Raw genomic sequence first — 20,121 nt, forward strand, 5'->3', positions numbered from 1 at the left:
CCCCACATGTATCTGCCAACCCTTCCATGCCTCTGCAGGCTGAACCTGTCTGGTATCCTCATTTCTCAGTTTCCCCCACATCTGGTTTTGGAAAATAGGCCTTTAAAAACATTCCTGCTTCTCAGCATCCCATCAGCCATTTTTCTGGTTGGTTGCTTCTTGTTTTCCAGAAGTTTCCACTCATCTCCCTGCATCGGGGACTCTGTCCCCACTGATACATGTCTCCTTGTGTCCCCCACCTCTGCTCCTTCTAATTCTCTCCCTGCCTCCTCTGCATATTTCCCCAGTCTCAGACCTCCGTTGCCGCCTCGCACAAGCAGCCGGGCCCGTGTCCTGTGCAGGGCTGCCTGCCAGGACGGCCTCCCTCCTCACCGCGATCCGACCTGGCCCCAGACCTGGCTGAGCCCCTTGGCAGTTCTTAATACGATCCCTTTTCAGGGATGCAGTCAGCATATTTTGGCAGACAAGCGTCTAAAAGCCAGCTCGGGAGTTACTGGGCAGGAACCAGCAGTTTGAAAGGATTAAAACAAACACAAACAAGGCCTACCCGAAGTGTTTTTGCCGACAGAACTGGCAAAGACAGAGGGCAGGTCTGGATATGGAGAGAAAAATTAATTTTCGTCAATTTTGCTTTTCACACCACAATGGAATGAACAACGGGTGCTGGCAATGGTAGCAATACTACTACTAATAAGGAATGAAAGTCAAACCGGTAAATTTAATTTCTAAAAGTCATATGAAAATTAGACTTATTCTTGTTTTAATGCTAAGAAGGTAAGTTCAAATCTAGGAGAGGATGTGAAAAAGTCAACAGTAATTTGTGGTGCTTTCCACAGAAAAGAGTGAAGAAAGTATTTTTTTAATGGAAGCATTAAAATTTCCAAACAAGGTTAATTACCTATTCTAATTTTTATTTCAAGAGTACAAAAACACACAAAAGAGTTACTCTGATCTTGACTGGAGAAGCAGCTAAATTACTTTCAGGTTTGTTTTGCCTTTCGGATTACTGCACAAGCTCCTAAATAATTTAGAGGGTTATAGGGTGGCACCTGCCCCAACACCAACACCCGGGAGAAGTCCTGCTGCACCTTTGATTTCATTCTTCTTTGAGGAGACAAAGACATCACAAATTCCCTAGAGGAGGAGAAGGTGACAGCTATGTTCTACCCTTCTCCTCCAAATGATGGTGTTTTAAACGTGGCTTTCTCTGTCAGCTGAGTGAGAACTCCAGTTCTTCCCACGAGAGATGAGACGATTCCAAAGAGTCACCAGTATGTGTTCCAGACGCCTGTGCTAGCATCGGGAGTGACCAGCCTTTGCCTCGGCCCTGGGGCAACCTGTTCCCTTCACAAGCAAAACCAGACTAGCTATCCTTTTAAAAACATGAGCATGGCTTTTCTTTCATTACCTAATTTTCATTGACAAGTAAAAACATGTGTATATCACAGCATAGAACATGATGCTTTGATACATGCGTACATCATGGAATGGCTTCAGCATGACAATCGATTCGGGTAAGTTCCAGCTCCCCATCGCGCCACGTCACCAAGTTCTGGCATTCTCTTCCCCTTCGTCTCACAGTGACCTTCTCCCAAAGAAGGAAGCATTTCTACTAGTGTGTTCCTTGGGGAAAGTATTTCCTTTTTCTAAAACGGCATCCTATGAACTGTAGGCAAAGAGCTTCTAGCACTGCTTTTTACTGCCAGGGAAGTTAGAACGGTAAGAGAGCACAGACCTTCCTGGTGTGTACGCACATCTTTCAACTGCACGAGTTTTCCAGGGATGAACTGCAAGCCACAGCTGTACACACTAAAGGGCATCGACGTTATCCCTGTTGTCCCATTAATCATATTTAATGCATAAGTCTAATAATGTTATCTTTGCTCCCAGTTCCAAGAATGTATAATTTAACCAGAGCACTTTTCTCCAAAGTGTAAATCAGGCTCATACACTATCTCTCTCAACTTCTTTTGTGCTTCTAAATTAGAAAACCAAAATGTCACTTTTCTCAGATATAAAATCCTCTCAAGGTCAATGTAAAAGCATAAAGCAATTAACTTCCTGGGTAAACTGGAGTAGGGTAGTGAGAACACCGTACCTGAAAAAACAGTTAAAAAAAATAAAAACCCTTTCTACAAATGACACCCCTTGTTTAAGACCAAAATGATGAATGCAATTCCCGGGGCTCCTCTCACATGAACAACCAGGTAGAGGAGTTGGCACCTCCCCCCACTGCCAACAGGCCGCAGGAATGTGCTGTTTGTATGCTGCTGGGCACACTGATTGGCTGTTTGATAAGGCAGATCTGTGGCTAGCTTCTTTGCCTTTATTTTCTTCCCTTTTTGATACCTTCTTTCAAGTTTTCTAATAAAACAAGTTCTATTTGTGAATGTCCAGTGGGGCCATTACGGTCTAACAAATAATGTGAACTCTATACCCTGACTACATACACTGCGTTCTGTTATTGAGTCTAGTAATTAGGAAGAAACAGACCTATATGGAAACAAAGAGAGACAGGCAAGGTTCCAACGAGTTACTAAAATTTTTTTTTCCCTAGGTTGATTAAAAATGGGGTTTAAAATTTGCTGTCTCCTGCCTTCTGCATAAATAAAAATGCAAACGCATTTTTATTTGTACATTCCTTTACAGCAGTCAGCATTGTGACTTGGAGGGATGAAGGGAGCTGCTTACCATAGTTGACTGACTTTCAAAGCCACAGCCTAACTAACACATGCAGGGCCCAGCCTAGGGCCCTGGAATTCCCATAACCGTGGAGGCTCAACAGTCTGGCCCGAGACCAAATTTCCTTAAACCTGTCCAAAGGCAATTAGTTGTTCTCTAGAGGATCTTGACCTCAAAATACAAAATAGCATGTGGAGCATGGCTGTCTCAGTAGACCAGGTATGCTGAACACAGGTGGGGTACACCTCAAAGTACTTCTAGATCAAGGCAGCGGCTGGGCCCATCGCCTCAGCTCAACAGCTATGGCTTCAGGAGTAAGAGTGGGGCACCCGTAACTGAAGGTCTGTGAAGTTTTTGTCCTCTAGATGGCCAAAGATGTTTCCATGCAGCTCTGACCCATGGGTGCCCATTAGACATTGGGGAAGGACAAGCTTGTAGGTCAGAATCTGCTTTCAACGAAGCCCCTGAAGAACTGGCCGTGGGTTCTAAAGAGAAGTGGACACACACAGACAACAGGTGCAGGCAGCAGTCCTCCCGGGCACCTTGAGTTGGGGGTTCCCAGACCCTCTTCCTCTGTGTCAACCCCCACTTCCCCATCAAGCCACTCATTTTCATTACTTCCCAAACACATCTCCCACCAAGTTTCCAGGTCTTCTACTCTCCCATAAATAAGACAGTCGCCGCTTCTTCCAACCTCACTGGCAAATCCCACATTTCCTAAATCCGCTGAGTACTATGGAAAGACCTCAAAAAGCAGGAGGCTCTTCAAAAATCTCAGCTTTTGCCATAAGGATGCCCTGATCCCCAGCTCCACAAAGGACTGCGCATGTCCTCCTCCCTGCTCCTGACTGCAAAGAGGCACCCAGAGATGAAAGCCAAGGAGGCTGCGGCTGGGTAAGGGGTTGTGTGTCGATGATAATGAGAATCCGCACTGCCCGCTGCCCTTGCCTTGAGCCCACTCTTCCCTGTGAGCTTCTGTGGCAAATTTTCTCAGCCGTTCTGCAGGCATTTTTCTAATCTCTTCAGTCTTGGGTGTGGGGGGGTCCTGGGGGCACACCGCCCTGCTGCTTCCCTGAGCTGTGATGAACGCTGCAGGGTGACAGTGACTCTCAGCTCAGTCTCATCGTCTGGGACAGAAGCAGCCCACGGCTGGTTCCCACAGCCCCAGCTGGCAAACAAAACCCTCAGGTACCAAGTGAGCCCTGCAGGGCATGGAGTGGGCTGGGGAGCTAGCGTGTGGGGGGAGGGACGTAGGTGTGGGGTGCCCGAGGAAGGAGGAAGATCACACCCACTGTGAGCCCTTGCTTGGCACGAGGCAGGAGCAAATGAGGAACCGGGACTGGAGCTCTGCAACTCGCTGCTCTCAAAGGCTCTGGCAGCCTCACTCTCTCTGTGACTCATCCTGCTTCACTCTTAGGACTTTTTAATGCCTTTTATCTGCCACAAATGTTCTTGTCAGGGAGCTGGTAGGTGTTAGATGTTCAAGCAGACTCAGGGTGTAAGCACACACACAGAGTCTTTTGAAAAGCACATTTGTCTCACTTAAAAACAACAAAAACAACACACCTGCCTGCCTTAAAGTACTTCTCTGGGAATGAATAGCCTTCCTCTAACATCTGAGTTCCCATTCCACTCCCTTAAGTGGAGGAGGACCTCCTCCCCAAAAGGAGAGCAATGCCTTAGAACCGGATCCACAGCCCCACTGGGGTAGGCATGCTGGCAGTGGGCAGGCAGCGAGGAGGCGTATGCGGAAATCAGGGTGGACAGCAGCTGCGCTTGGACATGGGGTGCGCCTGACGCAGGGCCACACCAGGGGGATCACAACGGAACTCTCGTCAGAAATGGCGAAGCAAGAGGAAGAGGATGTTAGTGAAAGCACAATGTGGTTAAAAAGCAACTCTATTTCCTACCGTTTCTTTAATAATTGACAACATAGGTTGTTTCCCAAATTTCCCAGTCACATTTAAAAACACTCCATGAAGTCACCCTGCTCTAAGAAGCCTGAAGCCACTCACTTTCCCGAGGTGGGAATGAACCTGACAGAACTGATTCAGCCCCACAAACATCTGGAGAAGAGTGAGGAGTGGCTGCCCCACCCCAGAGGTCGGTGACTCTGGGAGGGAGGAAGGCAAGCACGTGAAAGCGCGGGGGAGGGAAGTGACGGGAGAGCGGTGCGGAGGAAACACGCTGGACTACAGACCAGGAGCTCACGGAGGAGTCCGGAGAGTCCCGCGGTGGAGGGGGTGTTGGGCCTCACAGAATGGCTGGGGGGAGGCAGCCCGGTGTTGGGGCCGCCGGTGTTGGCCCACAACAGGCAGGCGGGTGGCATATCTGAGGACTGCCAGCACTCGGTAGGGTGGTCACCGCAGGCTGGGAAGGGAGCCGGCGGCCGTGGTGTGGAGGGGCTGGCGAGCCCCCACAGAGCCCCTTGGAGGAGCTATCATCAAATGTCTTCCAGGGCCCTCCTGTGAGAGGAGGGTGAGGGTGAGGGCAGTGGGGGTGAAAAGGAACTGTCAGGGCTGAGAGACTTTTGAAGGCGGAATTCACAGCACAGGGGCTGCAGAATACAAGGCAGCAAAAGGAGTGTGCCAGGGAGAGGCTGAGGGTGAGGGCTGGGACTCACGGTGCGCGGGATTGCGGGGCAGGAGACACACAGAGGGAACAAAGCACCTCGGTGCGAGCTGTGTCTCGCCGTCTCTGGGCCCCCGGGCAGCAGGCAGGTGGCCTCTCCCCTGTGCCCTACACACCTCTGCACGGAGAGCAGCTCAAGTGACAGACAGCAGCCCCACGTCCAGCCCTTACAGACAACACAGCATCGCCAAAACACAAGCCCAAAGGCAGTTTGGGACACAGCTGTACGTGGGGCCAAAAAGGAAATGGGGCACAAGGTACAATTGTAAAAGCAAAAGAAAGCTGAGAACCCTGTTGACATCTCGACTCAGAGGCCTGGCGTTTCCCAACCACAGATGGGAGGCCCGTGCTGGCCGACTAGGGAAACTGGTTCTCTTACCTCTGGGGAAGAGCTGCCACGCTGCTCTGGCCTGAGAAAGATCCGGGAGGATTAAGGAAACAGGGCCTATTTTCAGGGAGTATCAGAACTTTACAGACCTTATTTTTAGATCAATATGACGATGCTATTAATATCACTGGATTGCCAGCAAGAAAGGGGCCACAGAAATCAGGCATGTTCCCAGTGGCCACATACCCTCAACCCTCGCTACCTGTGAGACAGTTCTAACGCTTCCATTTTAAAGCTGCAGCTCCATGAAGGAGCCTGCAGGGACCCCAAGGCTCACATGAGGGGCCAGTGGCATCCTGGGACCTCCAGCTCTGGTCCCCCCAACCCTCCCACTGCTCTACAGAATCTCCACAGAGGACTCTGAGGTGTACAATTGTCTCACAGGAACCCCCCGGCCATGACATTCGATGGTCCATGCAAAATAAAACCACTGAACATTTTACCCCACACTACAGATGGTATTTAAAAGGCGGGGCAGGGGGAGTGCAAGAAATAGTCCAAATATGCTATTCTAAGCAGTGGCTGAGCTCTTGGCTGACTCAATCAGCCTGTCTTCTTTTCCAGAGGGTGAAGGGAGAAAAAGTGATAAAAGACCACAATTTCACTTCATAAAGCAACTTGGTTTTCTCACATAAATACATATTTTTCAGTGGAATGTTTAGCCCATCTCATTAATTCCAAAACAACCGTAGGGTATTCTATCTTAGGTTACTGCAATAGGGTAAATATTGCTTGTTTGAAAAAAATGAAATGATTAGCCAAAAAAAATGCAGAGATTCTATCCTGAAACTACTGAAAGAACCTAGTTTCAGAAAAACCACCCATGTGTCAAAAATGACAAAGTATCATTAAAAGAAAGAAATTATATATTTTGGGGGTCTGCTTGAAGGCTTTCTTAAAGGTCTAGATATTTAGCTTAATTTTCTTGACCCTTCAGGGACTTTACTTTTTTTCTTTACCAAAAACATTATTTTTTGTGCCTTTTGAGGAAAAAAAATCTAGCTGCTTTCAAAACTTTACAACACAAACAAAAAACAACACACTTAAAAAGTACTCATCAGGTACTGAACAAATCCCTACAACACTGAGAAACTCAATCCCATGCTTATTTTATTTGAGATTGCCTTGCATTATAATTAGTGGTTTCTTGTAATGTAATCAATTATAGTTTACATTCTATCTCTTGAATTAGATGGTAAAGCATCTGAAGCAGCGAGTAGTTTCTTTTCAGTATTCTCCAACATTGTTAGCTTGGTGTCTTTTGTATAGGCAACATTCAACAACTTTTTGAACTAAATGAATGGCCAGGTTAGATAGTAGGACCAGCTAGCTATGCTTTCCCTTTTTCACTTTAATGAAAATCTTCTGGGGTAGAGGGAATGGATGGGAGAATTTGAAAAATACAGGTCAGGAAACATGGCAAACACATAGCACTTGAGCCAATCCTACTCATTTTCGTGCCCTTGGCAGACATTAATAATCAATTACAGGACTCTTGCTGAGCGCTGATTAGGTCTCAGATTTCATCTTGGATGCCAAGCCCAATCAATCTGCGGTAGCTGCCTTAAATGCTATGGAGAGAAGGATCCGTTTGCTTTCTCTGAGTTAGATCCAGATTTTTAAAAGCAACACTTTACCGAAAAAAAGAAGGCAGGGTTATTTCTCTGGTTTTAATGTCACTTCTTTTATTTTTAAACCCCTTCTTCCTTCCACCGCTGACTTTTTCCCCCTCAATATTCTACCCCATCCTGTTTAAACAGAACAGTCTGGTAATCAAGTTGACTGTCCTTGTGCCTGCTCTTTGTTCCTGCCCGGTGTCCAGGCCCACTCCATGTGGGGTCTCAGCCACTTCCACATCTGGCAGACCGACAGCTGGACATGACAGTGGGAAACACTGGATCGTTGTCCTCGGCTCCCTGGACAGCATCAATCTACAAAAGCTCCCCTGAGCCCTTGGGCTCTCCTTGCAGTTGCTCAGGCTTGGTCCTTAGCACTGAGGATCCCCTTCACTTACTGCAGGGTTCGGTGCGGTCACATGGCTCCCAACTGAACCCTGGCCACCGCCACATCTAAAGTCGCTTCCTGCTTGCTGCCAACCATCTACCTTTCTCCCAGAGACGTGGCCTCACTGGGCAACTGGGTTCCTGTGAATGGGAGGGTGCCAGTCAGTGATGCTTGTGAGACCCCCGCTGAGTCAACACGAAGGAAAGGAAGTCAGTCCCTGCCCTCTGGAGACTTATAATCTCACAGGGCACATGAGGCAAATCTGGGGGAAGAATGACTGGGATAAAGTATTAATCTGGCCACCTCATGAAAGCACAAGGGCGGTTTCTTGTTCCCCTCTCCTCGGGGCAAGCTGGAGAGCAGAAGACCTAAGGCTTCTTGGCATATGGAGAAAGGCAAGAGGTTTCTGATGGGTATGCTTTCAAAACCAAGAGGGAGAAAGCTAGCTAGAGGCGGCAGGGGGCATCTTGAAGGCTTGAGCAGGCAAAGTAGAGCCTGGCAAAAGGGATCAGCGACTGGAGGAGACACGGGCTCTGCTTGCTGGCACTCCTGGAGAAGCCCTGGGCCGTTGTCACAGAAGCAAGCTGGCAGGTCCTGGCCTTGACCAGGCGTGGAGGGAGAGGAAGGTCGTTGGGGATGCTAGTGCATCTCCGGATTACCAGTCTGAGTTAGTGTGCAACTCAGCAGTGACCACGACAGCCCTTCCCAGATGTTCTGGTCTGCCCTGCAGGACTCGTACAACTCCATAAAGGGGGATACCGTCTCCCCAAGACGACATGACGGCAGGGGCATGAAGTCAGATTTTATTTTTGTAAATTCGCCCAATCATGATCTTTCATGGGCCCTCTCACCAAACTTTTCTGTATTATATTATTTAATAAGAAACAAACACCATGTGTTTAAATTAGAAAAATAAGATAATGAATTTCCTGCAGCTGAGTGTCACGAAGCAAATGTGAGCTTGTTCCAAGTGAAGAACAAACAAATAGGGTTCTGGGGCTCTCGTGCAGGTGTGGGCGGTGGTGCTGCAGGGGCCGGAATCCCTCAGTCAGGAGAGTTAGGAAACACCAACTCCTGTAAGAAGGTCAGTCTTGGTGTTTAGACTCTACTTTTGGCTTAGATGCTCTTGGCCTTGACTTCTTATTAGATGGTATGTTTGTGTACTTAACACAAAAATATTAAGTTGAATTAAAATAGTCTTATAAGTCCAAGTCTTATATTAAAACATGGCGGTGGGGGAAGTGGCTGCCATTGTGAGCACCTGTCACGTGCCAGGAGCTGCCATGTGCCTTCCCTTCGCTATCTCTAACCGCCACGATTCCCGTGAGGAGGGATTACTGTTCCACTTGCACAGATAAGGCAAAAATGAGAAAATGGCTAGAAAAGCTTAAAAACATGCCCATGGTCCCACAAGTGGTAAGACCTTGAGTTGGGCCTCAGAACCGGCACATCAGGACTTCACCAGGTTGCCTCTCAACTTCTAAATGGCTCCAAGGTTGGATGTGAGTGGAAGGATCTTTGGGGCAATTTCCACATTTTGAAAAACACACTGCATGCTGGTGAGGGAAAGAGGACAAGGCCAGGCCTGGTATCAGGAGTGGGGTGTTTCCTGGAGGGAGCACAACTTCGCACTGCCAGAGCTGGTGCAGAAAGTGCAGACTCGAAGGCTGGGCCATTGGGCTGGGGGAAGCTAGTCTCCAGAGGCTGCTCCTCTCTCCAGGTCAGGGAGAAAGGAAGACAGATATCCTCCACCTCTTGGGAGGGCAGGAGCTGGGCAGAGGTGCTCAGTGGGTGGCATCCGTGGAGGGGCAGGGCCTGTTTCCATGTAACAGAGAAACTTTTCTGTTTCTCTGTTACTCGTCACTTATTTTTAACAGCTGCACAGCTGACTGGGTTTAAAGGTGGCAGGCTGATCTCAGCTGTGCTCGGGGAATGGGGTCTGAGGCATAGGCTGTCTTCTCGCCCCAGGCCACAGAGTGGCAGCAGCGTGAGTGCCAGGGAGACTGAAGGTCCTGGCCCTGCAGGGAGATGACCCAGGGACTGGCAGGGACCCTCAGGCAGGCAGGGGTCGGAGTAAAGAATCAACATGGGACTCGGGCAGGATGGGTCTGTAAAACACATCTGTGTCTCCCGGCGTGGTACGGAGGCTTGCCACTGGGGAACCTACTCAACTGGGATGGGAGTAGATGGTACAAAAGGAAATGTGGTCTTGGTTTTTCCCCAGGTTGGCAGGGCTGGCAGGGCAGTTACTCTATACAGTATGTGTCCATCCGTAGAGTACCTGGGCACAGAGGGTACGCTCCTTGCTGGGCAGACACTGCTGTGTGTGTGGAAATTCGGGCCTAAGGGGTAGGGGAGGAAAAGCAGCTGCTTGAAGCTCACTCTAAACGGGGAGCCCCTACCAGGCCCCATCACCCTGAACCACAATGTGAAATTTTGGCCTGAAAGTGTTTAATCACAGACTAAACTCATTTGGATCAACAGAGGTCTCCAGTTTCCCCTCCGTGGGTGTTCTGTGGTCATTTGTTTCCTTTGCTCTCCGGGGGTTGGGGTGGGGATGGGGTCAGGCACTCACTGATAAATTAACCCAAGGGTTTCCATCAGTGAAACTCAGAGCTAAGTTCTGGGGAAGGGGAAGCCGTGCCATCGTCCTGTATGGGACTCCCTCCAGCTCCTGCCCCTCCTCCTCTCCTGGCCTCTTCTTGGACCTGTGCTGAGACCCAGACACTCGGCTTCTCTGACCCTCGGCATGGGCTGGCACCCCTCCAAACCTGAAGCTTCCCCTCCTCCTATTCCCCTGAAGCAAAGAAAAGCCCAACAAACAATTTTAAATGTGTTATCATCAAGGTCCGGTATGCATTTGCTTGGTTTCTTTGAAACTCAGAAAAGATGGGATCTTTACCCTTAAAAAAAAAAAATCAAATTTCATTGTGGATCATGCGTCTGTTTGCTCTCTGTGAAGTGAAGGCAGGAATCGGCCAGGCAAGTCTATAAAACACTGTACAGTTCTAAAGCTGATTTCAGATCCTGCACACTGCAGAGGCTTATTAATAAGAAATGTATTTAAACTGACCTAAAGCTCAAGAGCAAACACATTTCCACAGCTGCAGATGCATAGGGCTTGTTGCGTCAGAAGCATTGCGCACACAGTGAGGGGTTTGTTGAGGAACATTCTATCAGACTCCAACCAGGGCCTCCTGGGCTCTGTCCTTTGTGCCAGTGACAGTGCAGATGTGCCCTGGCAGGGGTGGAGTGAGCAGCCACATCAGTACTGGAGAAGTGTGAAGATGTGCTAATGACTGATTCAGAGTCGTCAATGGCTCAATGGAAAGCCTTTTGTGATGGTCCCATCCCCTGGGGCAGGGATCTAAGGACCAGTAATGAAGGACCCATTTCAATTCAACAAAAATGTATTGAGGTCCCACCAGGTGCAGGGCCCTGCACTCAGCTCACTCAGCTCTGGGAGAGGCCGGCAGAGAGGGACAGAGGACAGTCAGTGGTGTCAGGGCTGCAGCTCAACAGTGTCTAAGTCAGCCGAGCCCCTGGCATCGCACTGCACCAATTGAACAGTGGGGTTCTTTGCACACCATTGTCCCAGCAAGTCAAACCACTCACTTCCGACGGGGGAGGGGGCTGTGCTCTCTGAGAGTCACCAAGGAACAAATGGACACACTTTTGCTTTCTGCCAGGGATGGCCCGTTCTGCAGCGTCTCGCGGTGACTGAGTGCCTCTCTGTGACAGGCAGCCATGTGGATGTCACAGAAATGTAAAGATGCCCAGAGGGTGCCAATGTCTCCACCAAATGCTCTCTTCTCTCCACGTCAGTGATCTCCACTGAGCATGGTCCAGAGCGCACACCAGGTGGACAGACGCCCTTTTACCATTGGCCCTTCTATTTTCACACGTGAATCTCACTGGTTTACTATGTTGATTTCTGAGTGGAATTAAAGTTGATATTTGAAATTGGATTAAGCATTCCAATGCTCAAGAGTTGAATTGTCTTTAAAATGTGAAGCCTGAAAAATGGTATCTAATAAAATTATAGAGGAAATTCCTTGAAACATAGGAAAAATCTTTCCGATATGAGCCAAAAGGGACTTTATACAATGAAGTATGAAAATATCCATGGCAAAGAAGTAAAATTAAAATATCTACTTATAAAGCTTCTTTTTTACTATGTATTTTTGGATACTTCCATTACTTCAAGAAGTTCCCACCATCCTTAGGTAGATCCATAACAAAACCAAAAATGAATAGATGAATGAAGTGAAATTTTTGAGCCAAAATTTAAAAAATTTTCAGATAAATTTTGAAACTGCAATTAACTTCATTTAGACCATGAACATCAATTTAATGGACTGTAATAATTTCCACAAATAAAGCACCGATACTCATTTCACATTAAAAAAAAATACCTACTTATTTACTCTAGTTTTAAGAATTTAGTACAAAGACACAAGTGGGGCAAAATCATAAATTTTATCCGCAAATCAGATCCTCTTATAAAAACTATTACCAGAAGATCTCTGTTTAATATCTCTAAGCCCCAGTCAATTTTTTGATGCCATCATGTTCTAATACAAGCAATGAGCCTAGAGAGTCTCCTGCAGTTTGTCGCAGTGGGGTTTAATCTGTGTGAGAAGTTCTTATCTCTGACAGAGACAGATTTGTGGAGGAAGCCCTGATCAAACCCAGCAGTTCTGCCTACAGAACAGCAATCAGCTCAGATGCTTGGATCTGGAAGATACTTCACAGAACCGCGGAGTCCACAGGACTGAAAAGATCCTGATGAACAGACAAGTCACCTTTCATTTGGGAGAGAAGGAATGCTTTGGTCAGAGATTGCTCAGGGTTCAGAGGCTCACTCTTGGTGATCTCAGGTAAGTCCTTCACTAACAGTCCCCCTCAGCAAGGTGTTGTAAAACCGCCAATGACTGGCTTCAAGTGTTGGTGGGTTATGACCTTACACTGGTAGGCTGGCTCTGGGGTGAGGACAGACTGACAGCAGGTTACCGCTCCCCACCTGCGCCTGTGGAAGACATTATTAATCAATCAGAGGCAACCTCATCCCTCCTATCACTGACCTCAGGCAGCAAACTCACTTCTGCACACCTCAGTAAAGTCCCTACTGTGACAAAGAAAATCCCCCAGTGCAAATTCAGAAAGCTATTTCATCTTCAATAGTTTTTGGACCACAAGTCTAGGGTCACTGCTAAAGAAAATGGATCACAAAAGCTTTGTGCTTAAAGGTAGCATTCAGATGTCTACCATTAGTCATGTTTAGAATTCCAAGAATGGACTGGTATGAAGAAGACTGGCTCAACGAACTTGGTAAAAATACCAACTAAACCCAATACACTGGGCCCTTTGTTTATCTGGGCTGTTCAGTGAAATGTTTCAATTCACAAGTATTTACAAAGAACTGAAATGACCATTCACCAAAGATTTCTTGGGTTGCTCTGAACTGATTGACAATGGAGGGCCCAGCCACTAGAGAGGACTGATAAAACTTGAATTATTTGGAAGCCAGAATCTTCCTGCCAAACTGCATTCCAAAGATACTAAGGAAGTCACATAGGGTACAAAATCGCTTATGTGTTGGCTGGCTCACCTCCTCAACCTCCATCACAAGCTTCTGTTGGTTAATAAAGGTGGAACCCAGAGGCCACTCTAAATACTGCCTAAAACCCTCCTGCCCCTTAAATCCGGGGAACCTGATGCTTGCCAGAGGGATAGGAATCCATAGCTTTCCAGAAACATGCCAATGCCATTAATCCAACAGTGTATAAGCTATGGATGCTAATGATACTTTTGGACCATAATTAGGCTGCAAAAATCCAACAAGGTCTCTCCTGTTCCTAAGCCCTCCCTGTGGGGACAGGGGAAGCTCTGCTAGTTAGAGAGCATCAGCAGTGGAGACTGGTGATCAGAAGGGGGCCATCCACAGCCAAATCTGAGAGACACGGTGCTGTGTCACACAGCAATCTGAAACTAAGCAAGTTAATAAAGTGTTAAAATTTTAAGAATAAGATTTGCTTTTAAAAATAACATTGTCAGGTCTATCCATATAATCACATTCCTTGCATTCCGATGAGCCTGCTGGAAAGGGAGAGGGGGTGACTTTCGGTGACTGCTAGGGAACTGCTCATAGCTGGCAGCCTGCTTCGGCTATGCCATGGCCCTCGTGGTACCCATTACTCTTGTCCTGTTAATAATGGTGGCAATTACTAAGTGCCTTCATGTTTTCTTCCCCTGCCCAGGATTTTTGTTGTTGTTAGTTCTGTTGGAATCTAAAGATGGCCATGGAATTGTATTTCATGTGTCAATATTACCTAATGCCTGTGTCTGGAGTGGGGGTGGAGGGACAAGGATTTTCTCTGAAGCAGTCAGAATTCTTTTGATGGAGAACTTGAAACTAGAAAAAGTAGGTCACTGCTTGGTGCAGCTGGTTACAGCTCAGCCTGGAGAGCTCAAGGTCCCACCTGGCTGAGAGGACTTCCAGAAGTTCAGGTCAAAAGTCTATGCATCTTTCAAAGCCTTCTCATCTCAATGTGGTTTTCGAAGGTGTTTTCAGTACGGGGACGAGCAGGCACTCTCTTGTCTGCCTGAATCACAGTGCATGCGGAGGCTGTCATTCTCACTGCAATGTACAGGGGTTTCTGGATTTACAAAGAAAGTGTAAGTAACAAGGGCAGACTTTCCAGGGTCTGATTCTCAGAACTATTTAATAAGAAGCCAAACTACCAAAATGACCTTCATGATAATGAACCTGTCCCCATTACCTTATTCTCACCCCTTTGACCAGGAAAAATGTAGATTTAGTGAAAAAAATTTGGGTTATAAAACATTGTTCAACATAATCATAATTTGGTAAACCAAAAATGTATAGAAATACTAAAAGCAGTGAAACAGATAGCAATATATTAATGGTGGTCCCCTCTACCATCTGCCCCTGAAGTTGTTTTTTTTTTTTTTTTTTTTTGAGACAGAGTCTCACTGTGTTGCCCGGGATAGAGTGCCGTGGCATCATCCTAGCTCACATCAACCTCAAACTCCTGGGCTCAAGTGATCCTCCTGCCTCAGCCTCCCGAGTAGCTGGGACTACAGGCATGCGCCACACCATGCCGGCTAATTTTTTCTATATATTTTTAGTTGTCCAATTAATTTCTTTCTAATTTTAGTAAAGACGGGGTCTCGCTCTTGCTCAGGCTGGTTTTGAACTCCTGAGCTCAAACAATCCGCCCGCCTCAGCCTCCCAGAGAGCTAGAATTACAGGCGTGAGCCACCGCGCCCGGCCTGCCCCTGAAGTTTTTATATCATTTAGAATGATAGCATTGGCTGCATTGTATCCCCTCCAGAAAGTTCTTCATGCTATTATGCAAAGAGGCTAACAATATAAGTAAGATATGATATCTTGCGCTCCTAGACTTCTGCAGAAAATAACCGAAGGACTATTAAGACCATATCAACATACCAGACACTGCTGTGAGGAAAATTACCATACTTGATTTATACAACTGATGCTTAGTTTGAAGTCTCTTAGCATTTTCATTCATTCAACTGAAAATTACTCTTCTCTGTTCTAGATTAATGGCAATTTGGCTAACACAGTAGTCTCCAAACTCTTTTGAGCACATGATCCCAATGGTAAAAGAAAAACTGTGATCATAACACTGATATATGAATATTTATTAATAAAGTAAGTCCATGTACTATACTATACTAACCTATTAGGTCCGTTATCAAATGCATGACAATACAACTGTTCTAGTCCAATGGCCTATATTTTTCCAGCACCATAGTGTGTTTGTTATCTTGTGTGTACCCCACCTTGGAGATCTTGAGTTTAAAGAGCAGAGAGAAGAAAGTGGTCAGCATGATATGGCTGTGTAAATTTGCTACATGGGAGGCTTCCTGGGCAGGGGGCTCCCACCACTCACCCCTGTCACATGGCAAGGGCTCTACCAGCTAGCACTTGGAAACTCCCTACCAGATGCGCAGAGTGGACTCGACCACCTGCACCTGGCAGGTCACCAGCAGGAACTCATTCTTTCCTGAGCTGAAAGTCCCTTCCCACGGGGCAGCTGTGATTGGGAACCTTAATATGGCTGGCTGATGTCCAAGCAACCTCTGAGAATGAAGCACTTCCCTATTTTTTTTCAGATGGTTTGCCTAGAAGATGATTAAATAGAAAAAAAGCTTTAGTGATTCTTTTTCTGCTCAGAAATCTATAAATAGGCAGCTGTCAGAATAATAATATCATAGGTTTCTGAATCTTTTCATAAAAATCTGGTGTCAATTAGGACAGCCAGGAAAGTCAACACACCTTGGTGTCATGCTGCATCCCACATTCGTCTTTAACACAGTCAATAAAAATTGCTGAGGATCAGCAGGGTTTCCTATTTCCTCCAAATTGTGAGTGACACAGGAGAATTCTTTTATGTTCAAATATGGGGTGTGAAGGAGGTTAAAAGTTAAAAAAAACAACCCCAACTAATGTGACCCCAAAACAAAGTCTCACAAAATGTTGGTTAACCCTCAATCCCATCTTTGCCAGGTGGAAGCTCTAAGAGTGTCTGAGATTCCCAGTACCTCATCTGATATCCAAGCAGTAGCAGAAGGCAAGAATACATTCGCTCTGCTGAAGAATGAATGAATGAATGATCACTTGACATCCTGGAGTTCATCACTGAGATACAAGTATAGGCCTGTACGTCCTGGTGATCTGTTTTATAAATACTTAGGGTCTTCCAAAGGCTAATTTCTTTTTTTTTTAACTAGATGGTGAAAACAGATGAAAGTAATGACTCCTTGCTTCAAAGAGCTCACAGACCAGTGAGGAAGAAGAAAGGTGAGTAGGGTGCTCTCCTGAGAGTAGGAACAAGCTGCAGGAGGTTGTGGAGGAACCTTGACACAGGTGAGCAGAAAGGCTTCAGCGAGGAGCTGGCCCTTGGGGACAGGGTCAGCCTCTGCAGGTGGGGCTGGAGCGGAGTTCCCAGCCCAGCGATTAGCTTGTGGGATGCGCAGAGGCAGAGTGTGGCTGGAAAGAGTGGCAAGTTCAAAATGCTTAGGCCCAGAGGAGGCGGCTGGCTGCCTGCGAAGCACTGCACAGGCTAAGGCATTTCCATTCTATCCTGCAGGCAAGGAACAAACTGAAGTTGATTTTAAGTAGGACACAGACTTGCCTCTCTTACTTTTCGAAAACATGACTGGATTTGAAAAGGAAAAAAAGATAACTTGAACAATGTGAAAACAGAAAATGGCCCAAAATAATTTATCTGCTAATATAGGTTAAAATATCACTTTTGTTCTTCTACATTAAGATCCCAAATTCTAAATCATTCGTCATAGGGGCAGAATCACCTTTTGGTGGATCAGAATCAATCCAGGCAGGCCGGCACTCTGGTGCATGCTCTGTGGGGATGCACATTCTGTGAAGGCCTCTTATATTCAACAACATGGTGCAATTTTCAGGGAGAACCCAGGGAAAGGGGCCCCACTTTTTATAAGCGTCATAACTGGACCCCACCTTGAGAGACTGACCATGGATGCCTAGACATGTGTGCTGGGCAATGTTTCAATAGAAACAACTGTATGATGACTTAGATTTCTCAAGAATATATAAAAACTTAATTTGACAAGTCTCATTATGTTAAAAACCAGGAAAGTAAGAATGAACACCATGCATGTTCGTGAAATATCACAAAAATGACTTCTCTGAATTCCCCTGTCCTTTTAGCCATCAAGGAAAAGGCAGCAAGTTCCTCAGAGGAGAGTCTGGCACAGAAATGCTGCAGCCTGTTGGCTGGAACGCCCTGCCATCTGCCATTCTCAGTGGCATGCTTTGGCGACACTAAGAAGACAGGTTTGTGCGTTGGCTGCAGGGTGGTGAGGGTCACAGGTTGGGCATTTCTGGAATTCTGCATGCGGTAGTCTGTAGGCAGGTAATAGGTGGGAACTTTGAAGGTGTTCTCCAAGCTGCAGAAAGGGCTCAGCTCTCTGAAGTCACTATACCAAGGGGAGGACAGGCTTGCAGGGAGGCAATGAGTGGGGTTACCCACCATTAATGTACTGTGGGCACACTGCCACAGGGAGAGAAGTGGGCAGCTGGCTCTGCTCTCCACTGCCTCCCAGGTACATGGGAGTTGGCTTCCCAACCTGGGGAGGTGCCCTCACCATCCCTGCCCCCAAGCGCTCCCACCACAAGTGCCAGCCAGCCGACTTTCATAACCTGCATTTTGCCTGTCTAGATGTTAATGAGGAAGATGCCAAGTGGATTTTTACAATTCTCATACACAGGCTGCTTCCAAAATTCAGGAGTAAACCTGGAAGGTAACCTGATGAGAGTTTGCCGCCTTGCTGCTTTGACATCAAACACTGGCCCTGATAGGCTCTGTATTTATAGGGCTGCTTTGGAAAAAACTAAAGGGCTAATCCACCTCCAGAACCTGAATCTCCCACCTGTGGCCTACAAGGAGCAACTTGGAGCAAGCAAGGAAGGTTGAAACGGGCCTTTGCCTCCTGACCAAGGAATCCAAGATGGGACAAAAACCCAGTTGAGCCCTACAGGTTGAATCAAGGATTCCAACCTGCCCAGAAAGATGGGCTCTAGCCACAGAGATCATCTTATCCAGTGAGGGATCACTACAAGGTAGGGGAGGGAGATGAACTCCTGGTGAGTCACAGGCAGACAGAGGTTCTCCAATCCTGTCCAAAGCAGTAACAAAAAGTACCGAGACTGGAAAGCCCCTTACAAATAACGGTGCAGCCTTTTCAGTTTCAAATAGGCAGGTTGTTTTCCTTCTCTGGGCCCCGGTCCCCTAAGGTGACACCACAAACAAGTGACTGGGGTAGAGTATCAGGGACAAGACTATTGAGTGTTCTGGTTGTTGAGTAATTCTTATTACCAACTCGCCAAGCTGCTTCCAGATATGGAAATTCACTTCTTTTCACCTCTCAGCTCAGAGAATGCCTTTACAACATATTCAAATCTTATGCAGTCTGAAAGCCTGATGACAAGAACTCTCATTTTGGCAAGAGACATGGATAGATGGTTGTTTGGAAGAGCACATTCAAATGGCCAATGAACACAAGGAAAGATGCCCATCCTCAGGGTTGTCAGGGAAACACAAATCACAGCAACGATGAGCTATCACTTACCACTCTCTTTAATTTTTACCTATCTGGTAGGTGAGAAATCCCACTGCTGGTGGGTCAGGGAGGTTATGGCTCAACTTCACTAGTGGAAATGTAAATTAATTCAATTTTTAGGAAACAATCTGACAACCTAGGTTTCAACTTAAAAAACACACTTTCTTATACTTGGATCTCACTTCAGGCAATCTTTTTAATATACACTGTTGGGTTGGTTTCCTACTTAGCATCCATTACCCCCTTCCTCTTTCTAACAGAATGCTAGGTTTCTTATGCATCCACCCCTACTCCTACTCAACTCACCTGATCTTCACCTACAGCTTCTCTCAAGGACCTATGAGGCCTCAGAGTGATCCTATCTCCCTTGCACTGATTGGCTTAGGAACACAGGCCTCAGCCAATCAACCTCTGGCATTCTCCTGGCCCCATGGTTTGGTTTAGGATTGGATGTCTAACCTACTCTGAACCAATGGGACTGAAGCAGAAGTTTTCTAAGGGCTTCTGGGAAAGCTGGTTTCTCACTCTCACAAGACACCAGAAGCCCCTCTCCTCCTCTGGCAGTTGTCGCATTCAGCAGCCAGGCCAGAAATGACAAAACCCATCTTGCCTTCAGTCTGAGGATGAAGCACAAATATGGAGGAAAACAAGAACTTGTTTGGACCACATCCACACACACCCTGTCAATGACCTTTTGGGCCCGTGAATCATTTTTGTTAGTTTTCTTTATAATTTGTGACATATTTTAAACACAGAGAAAGGTACTGAGAATAAGTTAAAAAATATCCAAGTGTCCATAACTCAGATTTATAAATGTTCACATTTTGTCACATGCTCCAGTTCCACGTATTTAATCAGCCTTTATAGACACATTTGAAACCCTCTTTGCAGGTTTTCCTGACTTCATTCCTGTCCCTCCCTCTCCCAAAGCAATCACTACTCTAGGTTGGCAGGTACCCTTCCCTTCCCTTTTAACAGTATATGATATATGTAAGTACGTTGAACTATATGAATTGGCCGATATCAACCCTTTTACCTACATATTTTACCTACATATACCTATTGAGTATAGTTAAGCCTCATATACATACAAAAGTTTTTTATAAATGGCATCAATGTATTTATATAATTTATGAACTCTTGTCACCACTATACTTTTAAAGTTTATCTGTGTTGATCCCTGTCATTTTAACATTTAGAATTGCATTGATTGGATGTGCCATAAAGTATGTTTTCACCTCCTATAGATGGAAGTTTAGGTTGTT

Source organism: Propithecus coquereli, unplaced genomic scaffold, assembly GCF_000956105.1.
Source record: "Propithecus coquereli isolate 6110/MARCELLA unplaced genomic scaffold, Pcoq_1.0 Scaffold1, whole genome shotgun sequence".
NCBI classification, from domain to species: Eukaryota; Metazoa; Chordata; class Mammalia; order Primates; family Indriidae; genus Propithecus; species Propithecus coquereli.